Here is a 6,000-nt window from a genome sequence, read left to right as displayed (position 1 = left end):
AGGTTATGTCCCGAAGCTTTGTCGGGCTTTTGCTATGAGATAGAAGTAAAAGGTTTATGACCCGTGCACAAGGTGAGCGGTCTACCCTTAAGGGGAAAACGAGAAGAAACTCAACGGCTGCCAGCTTTGGCTCAACTGGTGAAGAGCAGCGTATCAACGAACACGGCTAGGATTGCACCCTGTTGAGCGAATACTAAAAGTCTAGTATCTGTTAGTTGTTGCTTGGTGGTCTCAAACGTCTAGACGGGTTCTAGATACCATTCAAATTCCTTCCATTCCTTGGATTTAGGCCCAGACAGGGTGGCGTTAAGAAGGGACTGGTGATGAACGGCTTTGAGGAAACATTGGTGCTAGTTTTTCGTGCCCAAAGACCTTCTGAGATCTTTGCCAGTTTGCCAAAAAAGGGCAAAGTCTTAGTAAAGAGGCCCCGAATCGTCCGGGCTTTCAGGCGTCTGTAATCTCCACAAGATCACCATTCGCCATTAGGTCTGGAGACCAGATAGAGTGGAGGTACCAACAGCTGTTCTCCATACACACCGCTTAATTAATACGTCAAACAATTTCAACCATGAGTTTCTGGGGTGGTAAAGTAGCGTTAATGTGGTGTTGAACACCATGGTTGACTGACTGGAAGACTCTACATTCGGTAGTAATGTGGCGGAATTGTTGCGGGAGTGCGCGAATACATGGATCGACAATATCCTCAAAAAAACGACTTGAAGTTTTTTCTGACGACTTTAGAGAGGTTATGGGGTTTCATCATCATCAACGGCGCAAAAATTGGTTTCCGGTCTAGGCCTGCCTGAATAAGGAACTCCAACCACCCCGGTTTTGCGCAGCGGTTCACCAATTCGATATTCCTAAAAGCTGTCTAGCGTCTTGACCTACGCCATCGCTCCATCTCAGGGGAGGGTCTGCCTCGTCTTCTTTTTCTACTATGAATATTGCCCTTATAGACGTTCCTGGCTGGATCATCCTCATCCATACGGATTAAGTGACCCGCCCACTCCAAGCTGTTGAGCCGGATTTTATCCACGACCAGACTGTCGTGGTATTGCTCATAAAGTTCGTCGTTATTTAGGTTACGAAATTGTCCATCCTGATGTAGGGGGCCGAAAATTCCTCGGTGGATTCTTCTCTCGAACGCGGTGAAGAGTTCGCAGTTGTTTTGCTAAGAGCCTAAGTCTCCGATCTGGATGAAGGTAGACTGCACATCTCGGGTTGTTCTTCCCATGATATCAATATCGCCCACGTGGGTCAGTAGTTGGGTGAACTTGAGGGGGATGGTGCCTTTACATCAGGATCGCGAATCATTTTCTTCAGGTTCAGGTTCAAGAGGACATATGATAGGGCACCCCCTTGTCGTAGACCGTTGTGGATGTCGAATGGTCTTCAGAGTGATCCAGCTGCTTTTGTCTGGCCTCGCATATTGGCCAGGGTCAGCATAGTCAGTCTTATCAACTTCGTTGGAATACCGGGGGGTTAGCGGGGATTTATGTAACACAACATGACATAGAAGTCTGCGCTAAAATGAAGCACCTTGAGAAACTCCTATGCAAGCCAAGACTCAACTCTACTTGCCTGTAGCCGTAAGTATTTATAGGTATAGAATTTGCAGTCACTCATTTTAGCTGGTGTAGAAATATTTTGCTGGGTCTCATGATAGGGAGGATCGAGACCTACTGGCCAGTGTCCGACGAAAAACTGTGCTAACCAAGGAGATCGAATGTTGCTGCGGTACGGATAGACTTCGCCGTATCCCCCAGTGAACTTAATTTTCTTTTTGATTTATAAGCGGGGATCGGCTGGTCATTTGGTGCCTCTGTCTGTAAATTTGCGATGGGACTAGCACACGCCGGAAGTCGATGACTGTTCCTTGAGTTCCTGACCATTTCATGAGGTGGATGTCGAACGTGCTCTGGTTGCCCTCTCAAAGGCATAGACTCCACTACCGCCGTCAGCGTGGCCATATTGGTGGTAAGAGCGGCCATTTGCTGCCGTATTTCCGCCATCTTGATGGTCTCGCAAAATTATTCCGCGAACATGCACGTACACCTCATGTACTTTATCGGCCATCGAGGACAACACCTTCAAGGAGCCACCGTAAACACAGACCAGTACGATCTGCGTGCCTTCTGGCAGTCACTGAAGCCACAAAGACTTCAGGAGCTTCGCGCCGACCTTCTTCTCACTCAACTACTTCATTTCACGCAGCAGATGGCGAGGAGTGCGGTCGCCAAGCGTGAAGTCCGTAAGCTAGTGATTCAAGATTGTTGTCTCACTTACCCATAGGCGCCTGATGAACTGCTCCTTGTGCGGAGCGCAGCAGATCTCCCCCAGAATATCAACGACGAGGGCGACTGACTCTTCAGTCAGGCGGAGGAGCGCGTATTTGCATCCCGTGGTATTCGCAGTGATGCTCCCCAACGCGAAGTGGACCTCAAGTTGGAGATACCACCCCTCGGGGTTCCTCCGCCAGAGCGGAGACACCCTTACTCCTTCAGCAATAATTTTAATTTTAATGCTTTATGAGTTTGAATTCATATAGGTTCAGCCAGTAAAGGGGCTACCCTGGAGAAATTGTCGAGCCCCGGTGCCCAATCTTAGATCCTAGGCCTATGCGAACCAGTGAAGGATTCGACCTTTGCTTAACATCAGATGGCGTTTTTAACTCAAATAGTAGCCAATGGAGCATTTGCGGTTTCTAGAGATGCTTCTCAACGATTCGTTTCAAAATAGATTGAGGAGCGAAATTCTCGCAAAAGCACATCGACCCTGAAGAACGCTCCTGGCAGGGACCTTGTTAAGGATACAGAATTCTAAGAACTGCCAAGGTCTACACAAGGAATTTCAATCGACAACCTGCAACATAGCCAAAGACCACTTATCGACACCCCTGTCAACATAGGCAAAAGCCTGTCATTTATCCACCTGAAGTCATCGTGAAATATAACGGCCATCACCGAGTCTGGTTTGCCAAACCCTTGGAACCATTGTCTTTGCATTTAATCCAGATTCACACCTGAAGTGCACTCAAGAGGTTAGTCCTCTGCTTAAACGGATATTGGACCATCAAAACTACCACTGAAAGGACCATATTTGCTCAGATATTCAGGTCGTTTGTCGAAAACATTCTGGCGATATTTAAAAGTTAACATATGCCTTGGACGATGTCCTTTATTTTATATTCTTTTAATCCCCACGTTTTTTAACGAGTTCAAAAATCAGTTGGAAACCAAATTAAACGCCGTTGATGAAATTGGTTCTGAACACAATCAGGCTGTTGGCGAAGTCCTTGTTCAGCTTTTTTTTCATTCACTGCACTATGACAGGACGCTATCCCTGAGTAGGTCAACGTGCATGCATCTACGTATCCAGGCAATGAGGGTGCACTCATACGGGACGGAAATATAAAAGTGTGCATTTATATTTTGATTTTAATACTCTATTTAACCGTCCCACGTCCTCATGCAAGTCGAATTAATCAGATTCCAATATGTGATTGTGCAGCCGTCGAATGCTTGGGCTAATTATAGGCCAATTGATCAATTCCCGACAATTACGATCAAGTGTATCGACGGTGACGACAACAACATGGCCACTCGAACGAGTGCCATGTTCATGAAAAATAACAACTGAAATGTTGTACAGTCTGTGATGTGAAAATGGTAATGCCAGGAGGTATCTAGAGATACGTAAAAGTATCTTTAAGTAGCGTATTTGGTAGCTTAATTTGGTTCAAGAAAAGGAGTCTTCTTGCTCGGCTAAAGTTTGTAATTGAATTTCAGTGTATCAGGAACCATCTGTTCCCTTCCACCTGTATATCTAAAAGGACAAGATACTGAAAAAAGCTCCGAAAATCGTTTCGCTGCCTATCTACCTGTCTGCCACACGCATTTTTCTCAGAAACAGTCGCACCTATTAACACGGAATTCGGTAAGAAGAAGGTTGGATCCGTGAACCCCGTGACATGCCGAGAATTACATCGCCCCATGGTCAACTTAAGTGGGGAGGGTCCAATACACGTCACAGAGCGGTGAAAAACTGAACATAGGCGCTTAGATTATCAAATGATAGATGTCAATTAGTAGCTTCCAGAAGAGGTACTATTTTGGACATTGTTGGTAAAAGGAAGAAGCGCGGGGAGAGGGGTTAGGAAGGACTCAATCAATCAATCGGTTATAAGAAAAAAATCAACCGAAAATTCGCGGTAACCAGAATTCACTTGCCAAGCTAGATCTGAACATCGAAGTTCATGGTAAGGGACCAAAAGGCCGGCCGAAACAGCGGTGGCTTGACACGCCTCGCGATTGCATCCAGCTCAGACTTTTGATAGAACCAAATAGCGACCCCGATTACAATGAGCCGACCCCGCTTTTGAATGGGGCAAGGCCGAAGAAAATGAAGATTCAACCGAAAAATTTAAAAAAAAATGGTGGTCCAAGCAGATGGTATCTAGGCCCCAAAAACTCTCCCTTACGATATTTGCTAAAATTAAGTTATCCTAGATCCGCGAAGCAGCTTGGTGGAACTTCGACTATTATTAACAAAGTTATAGAAAATCAAACTCCATAGTAGCCTTTCCCAAGTCATGTTTGAGAAAGGAAGAGGGGGGATAGATATAGTCTGAATGGTCGAGTTACACCAAAGTAGAAGTGATTTCGAACTTCCCTTTTCCGAAAACTGTTAGGGATCTGAGAAGGTTCTTGAGTATGTTAAACTTCTACCAATGTTTCTTGCCTAAGGCCGGCCACTATCAATCTATTCTTAACGCCTACTTGCTTAGGCCAAAAACCAAAAACACCAGCCTGATTGTATGGTCTTTACCGGCTGTGTGGGCGTTTGAAGCCACTAAGCAACAGCTGGGGGGAGCAACACTTCTGACATTCCCTCAGCAAGATTCACTTCTAGCCATATTAATTGATGCCTCAGTGATCGCCTTCGCCAAAAAGCGGACCAAACCTGGCAGCCGCTGAACTTGTTTTCCAAGCAGCTGAACCCCGCTCAAGGGAACTACCTCACTCACAACTATGGGTTATTTGGCGCGTCCCTCGCAATTTAATACTTCTGGTATTGCCTTGAAACCAGGCCGTTCACAATGTTAATGGGCCATAAGTCAGTTGCCTTCGCTTTGAAACCGAAGGCAAACAAAGCGTCCTCTTGCCAACTTCGGCACCTGAGTACCATCAGCCGGTCCACTTCTGTTCGTGACTCTGAAAAAATAACATAGTTGGTGATGCTCACGAACTGCAGAAGTCTATTGCGGAAGCGTAGGATGACGACGCAGTTTTTTAGAGCCCGAAGACCAACTCCAAATACACATTGAGGGAGTCACTGCGAAACCTCAGATAAGGGATAAGGGACAAGCCATTCTAGTGAACTCGAAGAGTCCGAAAGGTGTGCATATTGCTATTTCCGGAATATGTTTGTGAGCTAGAGACATTTGATGGTATGCCTTGATTAAGTCGAGAAAATACGGCAGTTTGCGATAGAGTGCGCAAAGCCATAGATGACAGCTATGAGATCCAGTCTGGAATGGTCTGAGCATTCAGACATCTATAATCCACACAGGTCTCCATTCCCCATTGGGTTTAGGGACCATGTAAATTGGCGAAGTGCAACAACTATCTGAAGGCCTGCAAATGACCTGCTCAAGAAGTTCTTCGAATTCTTTCCGCGCAAGTGCGAGCTTCTGCGATGGTAATCGGCGCACCTTGGAAAAAATGGGGAGCCAGCAGGGTTGATGTGGTGTTCAACATCACGCTTAACGAGCTCAGAGAGACTAGCTCGGTAGTGATGTTGCGATATTTTTGAACAAGTTGGCGAAAACGTACATCTGCAACATCTTCAAAAACAATGGAAAGACTGTTGGGTAAGCAGGATGAGATTCTTCCTGATATCCTAAGGGAAGTATTCGAGTCAATGAGGTACCCATTATGGATATCCACTAGCAAACAATAGTGGCACAGGAAATCCGCGCCTAAGTTAGGTATACTGATG

This window comes from Hermetia illucens, chromosome 2 (genome assembly GCF_905115235.1).
Source record: "Hermetia illucens chromosome 2, iHerIll2.2.curated.20191125, whole genome shotgun sequence".
In the NCBI taxonomy this organism is placed as follows: Eukaryota; Metazoa; Arthropoda; class Insecta; order Diptera; family Stratiomyidae; genus Hermetia; species Hermetia illucens.
The sequence above is the reverse complement of the archived record's forward strand: the minus strand, read 5'-3'. Positions refer to the sequence as shown.